The following is a 13,778-nucleotide window of genomic DNA, read 5'->3' on the forward strand; positions in this document are numbered from 1 at the left end:
GAATCGTTCAAGTCTCTGTCATGAATAAAGAAAGAAAAAAAAGAAAGGAGTTATGTTTGCATGTTGCCCCAAATCACTAGCTACAGATTATCATGACCTTTAATTCATTCCTTTCAAGCTGTGACCCATTCACCCACTTCTTGTGATGATCTTTTCATAGAATCGTACAACAACGGTGTTGGAAGGGACCTCCTAGGCCATCGGGTCCAACCTCTAGCTCATGGCAGAAACCCAGGTCCAAGCAGATCTGACAGACAGTTCTCCAAATTAGAGATTTTTTAAAAAAATTATTATTATTTTGGCCAGAAGTGTTCAACTTAGATTGCTTTATCTTGGCTAGATGCTAGATCTTCTTTTGTACATGTGGTGGGGCATACATTGTATGCACAGAAGGGCTGCATGGACTGAATTTCTCTACAGTCACAGAAAATGTGTCCTGTCTCCAGGTAGCATCGTTTTACTAGATTATTCTTTGATCTTTCCACTTCGCTTTGACAGAAGAGCCTCCCCCAAAGTGTGGGAAAGCATTGTGAGTATTCATGGGTGTCCTCTGGGCACCGGTGGGCAGGTGGCCGATCCTTCACTTCCGAAAGCATGAAGTTGACTAGCCAAGGCATGAAACTCAGCCTTGATTGCCTGCCTTCCATCTCAAGCAGAGGAGGGGCTTCTAGGTCCCCTGCTACAACAGCTGGACTGGCGATGTGTCTGTTCCCAGGCCCAATTCAAAGTGCTGGTGATGACCTACAGTCGGAAGCCCTTTACCGTCTGGGTTCAGGCTCCCTGGTGGACCATCTCTCTCCTGATGACCCGTCACAGATCCTACCTTGTTGTTGTTGTTGTTCTGCCTCTCTCCTGATCAGGAGACACAAGGCAGCTCACCATGTTAGAAAACTAGATTTGAAAACGTTTAATGCAAATTAAAAAGCAATTAAACGTTCTGTTCATAAAAATACAGTTGAGTAATTAAAAGTGAGCAAATATGAAAAATGATCAGAACTTTTAAAAGGCATTGGGGACTTAAATGTGATGGTTAGAAGTTTGCCCTTCTCTTGGCCCCACTTGGCATCCGAGGCGTCTTTGACAGGGACGTAGAGAGAGGGGCTTCCCTCCGGTTGCGAGATGCCCTCCCTTGGCACGGAGGTGGGCCACCTCCCTTTTCTCCTTTCAGCAACACTGAAAGACCTGCCTCCTTAGGTAGGCTTTTAATATCTAGGATTGAGTGGATGCTCCAGGACGCTGGACATATGTTTGTTTTAAGCGGGGTTTGAAAGTTTAAAAATACCTTTTGTTATTACATAATGAACGGATTGCTTTTTAATTATTCTTGTATGCTTCACTTTTTAAAACTTTGTCATCCATGGTGTATTTCGGCTGACCAGGTGTTTTAATGGGTACGGGGCACCTCGGGTGCCCTCACCAGGAGAAGGTTGACCAAGAAATGGGACGAAGCAAGCAATCTGTCGAGGACTCTCCAAAAAAGGAACCTCTCCTCTCCGGCAGTAGCTTGAGCGATGTGGCAGAGGAGGCCAAAGGAAAGGAGCGCCCTCTTCTCCTTCGGGCCTTGTACCCATCTGCCCTCGGCTTCAGTCTTGCCCATCTCGGGCACAGAGCCCCCAACCAATTCTAGAGGAAGCGTTCAGCCTTGGAGGAGAATTCTCTCCTCGAACGGAAGGCAACCTTCTTCAATCTGGCCCCCCTCTCCCTATCTCTGACCCCCAGACATGCTGGCTGAGGCCCGGGAGAGTTGTAATCCCAGACGCCCAGAAGGCCTTGGCTTGGCCAAGCTTGTTCTCCAAGGAGATCGAGAGAGCAGACGGGGGGCCTTGTGATTTCGTCCCAGGGTCTGAACTCAGCCAGGGCTCTTTCAGATCAGCAAACTCTACGTATTTAATCCCTAAGGTGGTGGAATTCAGTAATCAACGCAGGACAGAATCCCTCTTTCACACTAAGCTAACAAAAAACAAGACTGCATTCAAATTTGTGAAAACTTCTGTATCACATTTTAATAAAGAAGAATCAAAAGTATAGCCGTTTTACAAGGTGGGAAACTTGAATACATTCTCTATAATAATGTACACATTGACATGAAAAATGTTAAGGACGTCTTAATCTTATCCTTCTTGACTGGTAGTTTATTGTTTCAGAGAGATGCTCTATGTTGAGGCTTCACCCTGTAGATCTCTTGTTGTGCAAAATGAGGACTGCTCGTGAGACGTCTTCTTCTTCTTCTTCTCCACTGAGGACAGAGGGTACTTTTTTTTTCATCTTCAAGCTGTGTTTAGAGGCTTTAAGCTGGAGGTCTCTTGCTAGGAGTTACAGGCTCTTGTGGGATGTCGTCTTCATCCCTGTCATGCAGAGGGTTTTCTGGTTTGGGGTTTCCTGGCTGCAATTTGTAACCTCACCCAAAAAGATTTCCTTTGGTCTTCCAGAAACTTTTCAGGTGTTTACAATCCCTTTGATCAGTTGTCCATCATATTCTGGTTCTGATTAACTCCCAACCCCATCTGTTAACATCTGAACAGAAAACAACAAAGATTTGGTGAAGAGTCGGCAATTTTTTTTGGTTAGGTTTTTAGGTCCAACCTAGCACCTCTTCCTCAGATCCTTTTCAAAGTAGACCCAAAGGGTTTTGTGAAGTCTGCAGATTTGTCCACCGCTGGACCTTTGGATTGATTTCTAGGGCACCCATAGAAGCCAATGCATGATGGAACTAATGCTTTCAGGAAAGCTTTGTCAAATATGCAGCCCTACTTCTGGGCAGAAAAGGGAGCGATTTCATGTCAGCTCTCAGGTCTCTTTTCCTGTAGAGAAATCAATATTTTCAGGAGAAAAGTACAAAGGCACTCGGAGGGGGACTAATCTGGTCTACCTTGGGATCATAAGAGAAAAGGTCCTGGCGAAACCACCCTTTCCACTTTTCTTTTTCATAGATAGGATTATTAGTCTTTTCTTCTTTATAAAGTTTACAAATGGATCAGATTTCTAAATCTTGAGTGACATGGTTGTTGTGGGTTTTGCGGACTCTCTGGACATGTTCTGAAGGTTGTTATTCCTGACCTTTCGCCAGTCTCTGTGGCCGGCATCTTCAGAGGACTGGAGTAGGAACTCTGTCATTGCTCAAAAGAGCATGGGAAGTGGGGGTGGGAGGAAAGGGGGAGGAAAGGAGTTTAGATAGGGGTGGAAAAAGGAAAGGGGGAGGAAAGGAGTTTAGATAAGGATGGGAAAGGAAAGGGGGAGGAAAGGAGTTTAGACAGGGTTGGAAAAAGGAAAGGGGGAGGAAAGGAGTTTAGATAGGGGTGGAAAAAGGAAAGGGGGAGGGAAAGAGTTTAGATAAGGATTCAAAAGGAAAGGGGGAGGAAAGGAGTTTAGACAGGGTTGGAAAAAGGAAAGGGGGAGGAAAGGAGTTCAGATAAGGATGGGAAAGGAAAGGGGGAGGAAAGGAGTTTAGATAAGGATTCGAAAGGAAAGGGGGAGGAAAGGAGATTAGATTAGGGATGGGAAAGGAAAGAGGGAGGAAAGGAGATTACTTAGGGAAGGGAAAGGAAAGGAAAGGGGGAGGAAAGGAGATTACTTAGGGAAGGGAAAGGAAAGGAAAGGGGGAGGAAAGGAGATTAGTTAGGGAAGGGAAAGGAAAGGAAAGGGGGAGGAAAGGAGATTAGTTAGGGAAGGGAAAGGAAAGGAAAGGGGGAGGAAAGGAGATTAGTTAGGGAAGGGAAAGGAAAGGAAAGGGGGAGGAAAGGAGATTAGTTAGGGATGGGAAAGGAAAGGGGGAGGAAAGGAGATTAGATTAGGGATGGGAAAGGAAAGGGGGAGGAAAGGAGATTAGTTAGGGATGGGAAAGGAAAGGAAAGGGGGAGGAAAGGAGATTAGATTAGGGATGGAAAAGGAAAGGGGGAGGAAAGGAGATCAGTTAGGGAAGGGAAAGGAAAGGGGGAGGAAAGGAGATTAGATTAGGGATGGGAAAGGAAAGGGGGAGGAAAGGAGATTAGTTAGGGAAGGGAAAGAAAAGGAAAGGGGGAGGAAAGGAGATTAGTTAGGGAAGGGAAAGGAAAGGAAAGGGGGAGGAAAGGAGATTAGTTAGGGATGGGAAAGGAAAGGAAAGGGGGAGGAAAGGAGATTAGATTAGGGATGGGAAAGGAAAGGAAAGGGGGAGGAAAGGAGATTAGTTAGGGATGGGAAAGGAAAGGGGGAGGAAAGGAGATTAGATTAGGGATGGGAAAGGAATGGGGGAGGAAAGGAGATTAGTTAGGGAAGGGAAAGGAAAGGAAAGGGGGAGGAAAGGAGATTAGTTAGGGAAGGGAAAGGAAAGGAAAGGGGGAGGAAAGGAGATTAGTTAGGGATGGGAAAGGAAAGAGGGAGGAAAGGAGATTAGATTAGGGATGGGAAAGGAAAGGGGGAGGAAAGGAGATTAGTTAGGGATGGGAAAGGAAAGGAAAGGGGGAGGAAAGGAGATTAGTTAGGGAAGGGAAAGGAAAGGAAAGGGGGAGGAAAGGAGATTAGTTAGGGAAGGGAAAGGAAAGGAAAGGGGGAGGAAAGGAGATTAGTTAGGGATGGGAAAGGAAAGGGGGAGGAAAGGAGATTAGACAGGGATGGGAAAGGAAAGAGGAAGGAAAGGAGATTAGTTAGGGATGGGAAAGGAAAGAGGGAGGAAAGGAGATTAGATTAGGGATGGGAAAGGAAAGGGGGAGGAAAGGAGATTAGTTAGGGATGGGAAAGGAAAGGAAAGGGGGAGGAAAGGAGATTAGTTAGGGAAGGGAAAGGAAAGGAAAGGGGGAGGAAAGGAGATTAGTTAGGGATGGGAAAGGAAAGAGGGAGGAAAGGAGATTAGATTAGGGATGGGAAAGGAAAGGGGGAGGAAAGGAGATTAGTTAGGGATGGGAAAGGAAAGGAAAGGGGGAGGAAAGGAGATTAGTTAGGGAAGGGAAAGGAAAGGAAAGGGGGAGGAAAGGAGATTAGTTAGGGAAGGGAAAGGAAAGGAAAGGGGGAGGAAAGGAGATTAGTTAGGGATGGGAAAGGAAAGGGGGAGGAAAGGAGATTAGACAGGGATGGGAAAGGAAAGAGGAAGGAAAGGAGATTAGTTAGGGATGGGAAAGGAAAGGGGGAGGAAAGGAGATTAGTTAGGGAAGGGAAAGGAAAGGAAAGGGGGAGGAAAGGAGATTAGTTAGGGAAGGGAAAGGAAAGGAAAGGGGGAGGAAAGGAGATTAGTTAGGGAAGGGAAAGGAAAGGAAAGGGGGAGGAAAGGAGATTAGTTAGGGATGGGAAAGGAAAGAGGGATGAAAGGAGATTAGTTAGGGAAGGGAAAGGAAAGGAAAGGGGGAGGAAAGGAGATTAGTTAGGGATGGGAAAGGAAAGAGGGAGGAAAGGAGATTAGTTAGGGATGGGAAAGGAAAGGGGGAGGAAAGGAGATTAGATTAGGGACGGGAAAGGAAAGAGGGAGGAAAGGAGATTAGTTAGGGAAGGGAAAGGAAAGGAAAGGGGGAGGAAAGGAGATTAGTTAGGGAAGGGAAAGGAAAGGAAAGGGGGAGGAAAGGAGATTAGTTAGGGATGGGAAAGGAAAGAGGGATGAAAGGAGATTAGTTAGGGAAGGGAAAGGAAAGGAAAGGGGGAGGAAAGGAGATTAGTTAGGGATGGGAAAGGAAAGAGGGAGGAAAGGAGATTAGTTAGGGAAGGGAAAGGAAAGGAAAGGGGGAGGAAAGGAGATTAGTTAGGGAAGGGAAAGGAAAGGAAAGGAAAGGGGGAGGAAAGGAGATTAGTTAGGGATGGGAAAGGAAAGAGGGAGGAAAGGAGATTAGTTAGGGAAGGGAAAGGAAAGAAAAGGGGGAGGAAAGGAGATTAGTTAGGGATGGGAAAGGAAAGAGGGAGGAAAGGAGATTAGTTAGGGAAGGGAAAGGAAAGGAAAGGGGGAGGAAAGGAGATTAGTTAGGGAAGGGAAAGGAAAGGAAAGGAAAGGGGGAGGAAAGGAGATTAGTTAGGGATGGGAAAGGAAAGAGGGAGGAAAGGAGATTAGTTAGGGATGGGAAAGGAAAGAGGGAGGAAAGGAGATTAGTTAGGGATGGGAAAGGAAAGAGGGAGGAAAGGAGATTAGTTAGGGATGGGAAAGGAAAGGGGGAGGAAAGGAGATTAGTTAGGGATGGGAAAGGAAAGAGGGAGGAAAGGAGATTAGTTAGGGAAGGGAAAGGAAAGGAAAGGGGGAGGAAAGGAGATTAGTTAGGGATGGGAAAGGAAAGAGGGAGGAAAGGAGATTAGTTAGGGAAGGGAAAGGAAAGGAAAGGGGGAGGAAAGGAGATTAGTTAGGGATGGGAAAGGAAAGAGGGAGGAAATGAGATTAGTTAGGGAAGGGAAAGGAAAGGAAAGGGGGAGGAAAGGAGATTAGTTAGGGATGGGAAAGGAAAGGGGGAGGAAAGGAGATTAGTTAGGGAAGGGAAAGGAAAGAAAAGGGGGAGGAAAGGAGATTAGTTAGGGATGGGAAAGGAAAGAGGGAGGAAAGGAGATTAGTTAGGGAAGGGAAAGGAAAGGAAAGGGGGAGGAAAGGAGATTAGTTAGGGAAGGGAAAGGAAAGGAAAGGAAAGAGGGAGGAAAGGAGATTAGTTAGGGATGGGAAAGGAAAGAGGGAGGAAAGGAGATTAGTTAGGGATGGGAAAGGAAAGAGGGAGGAAAGGAGATTAGTTAGGGATGGGAAAGGAAAGAGGGAGGAAAGGAGATTAGTTAGGGATGGGAAAGGAAAGGGGGAGGAAAGGAGATTAGTTAGGGATGGGAAAGGAAAGAGGGAGGAAAGGAGATTAGTTAGGGAAGGGAAAGGAAAGGAAAGGGGGAGGAAAGGAGATTAGTTAGGGATGGGAAAGGAAAGAGGGAGGAAAGGAGATTAGTTAGGGAAGGGAAAGGAAAGGAAAGGGGGAGGAAAGGAGATTAGTTAGGGATGGGAAAGGAAAGAGGGAGGAAAGGAGATTAGTTAGGGAAGGGAAAGGAAAGGAAAGGGGGAGGAAAGGAGATTAGTTAGGGATGGGAAAGGAAAGAGGGAGGAAAGGAGATTAGTTAGGGTTGGGAAAGGAAAGGGGGAGGAAAGGAGATTAGTTAGGGATGGGAAAGGAAAGAGGGAGGAAAGGAGATTAGTTAGGGAAGGGAAAGGAAAGGAAAGGGGGAGGAAAGGAGATTAGTTAGGGAAGGGAAAGGAAAGGGGGAGGAAAGGAGATTAGTTAGGGAAGGGAAAGGAAAGGAAAGGGGGAGGAAAGGAGATTAGTTAGGGATGGGAAAGGAAAGGGGGAGGAAAGGAGATTAGTTAGGGATGGGAAAGGAAAGGGGGAGGAAAGGAGTTTAAATAAGGATTCGAAAGGAAAGGGGGAGGAAAGGAGTTTAGACAGGGTTGGAAAAAGGAAAGGGGGAGGAAAGGAGTTTAGATAAGGATGGGAAAGGAAAGGGGGAGGAAAAGAGTTTAGGTAGGGATGGGAAAGGAAAGGTTTAGGAAAGGAATTTAGATAGGGATGGGAAAAACCCACAACAACCATCTATATATATTTTTTGTACCAAATTGGAAACCTCTGATTTTTGTCTGGGTTTATTTGATCAGTGTGACCAGAAAGTTTAATCCCCCTCAGTTTGTCTTCATCTTATTATTATGGTTTTTTTAACCTATGGTTGTGCATCTCCTTTGCTTTGGCGTTTTTTCTTCAATGATCTAAATAATTTTTCAACAAAAGAACATTCAGGAAGAAGAGCTGCCTTCAATCCCTGACGGATTCCAGTTCCTCAGAGAAGATCAGCGGTGGACCAAACCTGCAGAATTCATTCGTTACCTGACCTTCTCTAGGCCCGAGGAGGATCTGAGAAATGGCGAGGAGTTGGTACCCTCAAACCTGAGCCTCTCCCTTCTTTTCTCAACATCGAATCCGTCGGCCTGTTCCTCCAGTCCCACGAGTCAGTTCTTGGATCTCGTCCGATGGTTGGCGAATGCCCGGCTGTAGATGTTCTCTTTCATGGGGTGAAGCCTTTGCTCTCGATGGATGGCCTGGAAGAAGAAACGAGCAAGAAAGCAATGGAAAGTCTGCGGAGAGGCCCTGGAGGGTCCTAATGATGTTTCCAAGGAACGTTTGAGCTCACTTCCCCCCTTTGTCAATGAAGCACATTAACCCTTCTTTCTAAGGATCTAGCGGTGTGATCACACAAGGAAAAAGGTCTCCATTCAGGCTGCTTGTGGAGTAACCCGGTGCCCTCACTTTCCCGGCTCCAGTCCAGCCCCGATGCGTGTCCAAGGTGTGCCTTTCGGGAGGAGCTCAGAGAAAAACGGTTGTAACAAAGGAGAAATTACCTTCTCCTCTTGTGCTGCTGTTGAACCCTCCCCGCCACCTCCACCTCCCCTCAAGTTGCTCCTTCCTCCATCGCCGCCACCACCACCGCCGCGGCCAGAGCTGGTTATTCGGCCTTCTCTCCCACAACACCTGGGTGGAGTACTTCAGGAACGCCATGTAAAACCAACCCTGGCTTTTAACACTATAGAAAACCGTTTTAGAACCACATACGTACATTTAGTGCCGGCGAAAACCAAGTAGCCGCCGGTACCACGTGGCTGAATTCTGAGTGGTGCGGCTTCCACGCGTGGCGTCGTCCTGAAGTTCTGCCCTCTTTTGATGGACGTGGTCCTGTAGAGCTTCCACTGCTGATTGCAGGGTTGTGCTCGCGTCCCCCTGCAATGGGGCGAGTTCTGAAACAAGAGGTGGGCAAAGCATCCACGGGTCAACCCTGCATTAGGCGGCCAAAGCAGGAGCTCAACGCTTGGGCTTCCTCCAGACCCTCCGGAATCCAATGTCTGGTCAATGGAGGGTCAAACCCGTATTTTGTGATGGGGCCTCCTTCTGGAAGCGAAAGGAATCTTCATCTTCCCTTACTTTCTCCCCCCCCAAGGACCCACCCATTCTTTCAGCAAGGAGAGAGCACTGAGGTGGGCAACGAGACCCGATCGCCCCCATCGCTCCCGTGCCTTACCGGTCAGAAGACGCTGCAGCGTTCTTTCGTCTAGCGCTGTGACTGGGGTGCTCTGGAGGAGGGCTCCTAAGGGAAAGGCATGAAGGGAGCAGAGGGTCAGGTGGCCTTTCCCGAGGCCGGGTTCTGGGGAGGATTTGGACCGAAGGAAGCGCCCCTCCCACTATTCTCCCTTTGCCCACAGAAGCTGCTAGATGGGATTCCTTGGAAGTCGAGAGAGGGCTCGACCCTTCCCGATGGTGGGAATCCGCTTGAGGCTGCTTCCGACACCCTCACTGAGCAGGGGTTGCAGCACGAATACCATATAAAAAGGAAAACAAAAGTTGGAGAGGGGTTAATGAGGGAGAAGAGGAAGCTGGTAAGACCCTAAGCGTGACAGAATTGACCCCCTGGAGAGCACGTGCATTTCTGAGGGAAAACTTCCATAGAGTTTCCAAAAGAAGTGAAGAGGAGGGAGACTGGGGTAGAGGGTAGCTGGGCGACATTTGAGCCCGGTCGGTCGGCACTTCTTGGAGGTTTTGAGACCCTCGTAGGTGTCTCTTCCCTTCCTCCGGCCTCCCTGACTTCTGAGATTTGTGGAAGGGCCCTTGAGATCCTTCAAGAGACCATCTTCTCCCTCAGAACTGCTGCCCAGCCCGGTGGTTCAGACCTCTCTTTGGGATTCCCCGCTGGGCCGCTCAGAGGATTGTCCGGTTACCTGAGATCTCCACAGCTCTCCTTTGGAGCTCTTCCTGCCTGCTCTGGAAGTAGGGCACAAGGTCTCTCTGGAGGCCCATGCTCAGGTGGGGGCACTCTTGGACCTAAAGATGGAGGTAAAAATCACTTCAGTTCGTTGTGCCGCCCAAATCCATGGTCCAAAGAACACCATGATACTCCTGAGGGTGGCGGCACGGATTTTATTCAAGTCTTGGGGCGATACCTCACAATGCTGTGTTGCCTTTTTTGAAAGAGACACTTTTTGGGTGTTTTTTCCTGATTACTACTGTACATGTCAGTAAAACCGATCCATCCCTTTTCCAGCTTACGAGAATGGCCAGATTCCTTTCAGGGGTTCTGTCCTGTTTGTTCTTCACTTGCCACATCCAATCGACAAGGTCTCCGTCTGCACCTCCGTGGTGGAACCGGAGGCACGACCGGGCGTGTGGGTGCAACGGGCCCTGGCACCTGGTCTCCTCGCCGCAGGGAGGATGGAAAGCCAGGCTTCCGGAGTCCTAGTCCACCGCTCTGTCCACTACATACACCACCCTGGGTTCTCTGTGGGGGACGAGGGAGTGTGTCCTCTCGTCCCTGCGTGGCCGAAGGAGCTGGATTCGGTTCCTGCCAACCTTCCAGAGAAGGCTGTCAAGGGGTAGCTTTGGAACCAGATCAGAACCAGATTTTTTTCTTCATTGGGGAGTTTTAGTAGGAGACTCGTGTCATGCTTTTCAAACACTGCAACCCTTTATGATTAGATTTCAACTTTGTTGTTGTTGTTTTTTAATAATTATAAAAGCCCCCTTGGAACCTTTTGGAAAGATGTGGCCAATACATTAGCTAGCAATGACAGTCTACTTAGGCTTGGTTAATTCAACTCCCTGTCCCTCCCCCGCCTTCTCACTCCCGGTCCAAAAGCCTCTCTTCCCCCCACCCCCTTCTCTCTTGCTCACTAGCTGTTGGCAGAGAGCGTTTATGTTGCCGCTCTTGGTGGTCTGGTGCAGCTGCTGAAGGTGTCTTCTGGTCACAAAGGGCAGACACTGCAAAAAGGCCATTTTGCATGCCTAAAAAAGGAGAGGAAAAGACAGAGAATGGACTTTCAAATTTCGGATGTACGCATCATACGAAGATAAGGCATGCACCATACACACATAAAGCATCCATAATGCCAGCAGGTAGATTTACAAGTTTTCCTCCAAAATCAGCCCAGCTTGAGTGCGGCTCATCTTTATCTACCCCAAGATCACATCGAGTCATATTTTAGAAAAGTCTGTTTGAAGCCATCTTTGTCCAACTGATGTATTTGAAAAGACCTCTTGATACAAAGTGGGTTCTTAAGGAGGAAAAGCCTTTTCAGACCATATCGCCTCGGCTGACCCCTGGACATCTGACCAGGCTGGAGGCAGCGTGACTTCCCGGATGGGCCTCCTTTCCTTGAGGTGCTGGTCCGGGAGAAGCCTCGTCTCCCGCACCCACCAGCCCAGCCTTCCGACAAGGTCGGATGTGCAGCAGGGACCCCCCTCGAAGAGAGGGCCTTCCAGGTGTCCTGGACCAAAGCGGCTGAGACTTTCTTCCTGAAACTCAGCCCTCGGATTAGAACAGAAATCTCAGCCATCCGGCTCAGATCTATTTCAGAGTGTGGAAAAGCTTCTTTACGGGAGGAAGAGATGCAACATCAACCACTGCCCCCCTTTTTTTTGGTATGACAGCTTCTAGACCCCCCTCTCTCCCTTACTCCCCTACAATCCAGTCCAAAACAGCCATGTTTCCATGCTCTGCTCGCTTGGTGCCCCAATTCCCACACTGTGGGTTTCTCTATTTCCCTGAGCTCCATGGGGACATCCCCAGGCGCCATCGTCTCCTGTGCAAGGAGCAGAACCAATCGCCGAAGAAAGGCTGCCTGAGCATTCTGCAGTTGAGCAGAGGGGAGGACGGAGGCCCAGCCAAGGGGTCATCGGGTCCCGTGGGATCCTGGGACTGTTGCTTAGAGAAAACCCCCAGCATCCTTTTCGGGGAGGTTGCTGGCACTCGGAAGCTGTCTCAAACCAGGTCTCCCTGGGCCACGGACGGGACGTTCGAAATAGGGTTGGGGACTTAGATCAGAAGTCATTTTGTCTTAAGAAGGGAAAACACCTTGAACATTCTCAACATCCTATGTAACATCTACTTTAAAAATACATTTTGCAGGAAAACAGAGAACTATACATATGTAACCAATGCCTTAAAGCTCCAGTCCTACCTCTGAGATGTTGGGGTTTGGGTCGCCCTGATAGATGAGCAAGAGTGCCAAGTTCTCTTTCACTAGATTGGCAAAGAAGGTCTTGTACCCCTGCTTGGCCCGGGTGGCCAAGGCACCGAAGAGATGGAACGCTGCAGCACGGATAGCATCGTCCTCCTAAAACCGGGGAAAGACAAGGCTTCACTTTCATGGACAGCAAAGCCACTCTTTGGCAAGAGATCCAAAAGGCACCGCGACGTTTTGGCGAAGAGGAGGAAGGCCCCGGAATCTGCCTGGACAGACCTCCCCTTCTCGGCGCCTCGCTCACTCGCTTGCGGCGCTCACCAAAAAAGGGCTTGCCTTTTCCTAGTGGAAACCTAGGGCGACCGGCATCCCTGGGAGGCTCCTTAGGAGCAGGTGAAGGTTTCTCCCCTCTTAGTGGAGGCCCTGGCTAAGGGGATGGGTCGCCCTGAAAGCTGAGTTCTTCCCTCACGGGGTGGAAGAGATATTATGAAGTTTCCAAGGGCCTGGGAAGAGGAGGAGGAGGAGGAAGAGGAGGCAGGCTCCCCTGGTGCCATCACAGGGGACCACTCCACCCACGTGGGTCAGTTCAGACTGGCAGCCCTTTTGTCAACGTGGACAGGCAAACCCTCTCCTGAGCAGGGCTTGTAAAGCGGTGGGTATCTGGAGGGGGAAGGCCCTCGTCCGCTGATGGCATGGCTGGCCAGTCTCCAGATTTCTGGCCTAGCCCTCCCTGGAGATCCCTGGGATGGAACTTGGGCTCTGGGTGATGGTCTCTGTCTCCGACAGATACTTCAAGCCCCTCAGAATTCCCTCAGTCATCCTGACACGGGCCCTCGTGGGACCGTAGGATTAGGATCCCTCGATGGCCGAGGAGCAGGCGTGGAGGGAGGAGAGCAGCCGAGTTTGTCGAAGTCTGTTTGAAAATAACAGAAGATCTGACACTCGAGACTGGTTCTCGGCCTCTTCTCGGCGGGATCTACCGAGGATCTTGTTTCCCACCCGTGACCAGAGAAGCCTCTCTTGTGGTGAGGATCATCAGCTCAGAAACCGTCTCTGGGCGGACAGTGGGCAAAGCTAGAACATCAGCCACGCCTGGGAAGGGGAGATCTCGGCTCTCCTGAGTCAGGGAGGGAAAGGGGGGTGGGTCCTTGGAGGGGGGGACGGGCATCCACTTACCTCAGAGAGGTACTTGCTGGCCCTCCAGCAGAGATCGCGGAAGAGGAAGGCCACTTTCCCCATCCTCAGGCACGGCACAACGAGTGCCAGTGCCTCCAGAGCTTCGTCAACCGCCGCGCTGTCCCGGAGGTGGTTGAAGAGAAGGATGAGAAGGTCCTTCTTCAGTCCTTTCACCTGGAAGGAGGAGACAAGACCAGGACCCTCTCTCAGCCCCTCGTCCTTCCCCAGAGCCCGCTGGCCAGAGGAGGTGGCGGGTCGGAGCCCAGGCCTTCTTCCCTAGCGGGCGACCCGCACCTCCCAGGGGCTTCCCTTCCGAAAAAAAGCTCGCTTTCTGCTCTCCCAGAAGGTAGTCCCAAAACGGGTGGGTTGAAAGGACAAGGAAGGCGATGAGGAATCCAGGCGAGGAAGATCATTCTGATCAGAAGAGGTGTCTGAGGAAAGGGCCGGCTGCCTTGTCTGCTTTGGGGATTGGCACCGTGTCGCTGAAGACGGGCGTGGGCGCCGCGCAGAACCCGGTGAGTGGACTGGGCGGGTTCTAAGGGAGCGAGGGACCCTCGGTGGCACCTCTGGGGCCGCGCTTCGTCCTCGTCTCCCCGGGAATAGGACTACGAAGTGCCCGTCTCTCTACTCGGCAGGAATGGAGAGCCGGACAGGCTTCAGCTTTTTAGTAAAGAGAGGATGGGGGGGGGGAAGA

General features: G+C 49.8%; 2 long non-coding RNA genes across 2 annotated transcripts; one reads left to right on the plus strand and one right to left on the minus strand.

The window, feature by feature from the left end:
- Positions 1-537: 537 nt before the first annotated feature.
- Positions 538-5,816, plus strand: LOC144584548 (uncharacterized). The gene is made up of 2 exons (XR_013538873.1): positions 538-4,076; positions 4,122-5,816. It is a non-coding gene; the product is annotated as an uncharacterized LOC144584548 (long non-coding RNA).
- LOC140702403 (uncharacterized) lies at positions 1,978-10,016 on the minus strand. Its single transcript, XR_012081550.2, has 3 exons — positions 8,977-10,016; positions 8,518-8,695; positions 1,978-8,002 (listed from the first exon to the last, which is right to left on the minus strand). It is a non-coding gene; the product is annotated as an uncharacterized LOC140702403 (long non-coding RNA).
- Positions 10,017-13,778: the final 3,762 nt, after the last annotated feature.

This window comes from Pogona vitticeps, chromosome 12, assembly GCF_051106095.1.
Source record: "Pogona vitticeps strain Pit_001003342236 chromosome 12, PviZW2.1, whole genome shotgun sequence".
Classification (NCBI taxonomy): domain Eukaryota; kingdom Metazoa; phylum Chordata; class Lepidosauria; order Squamata; family Agamidae; genus Pogona; species Pogona vitticeps.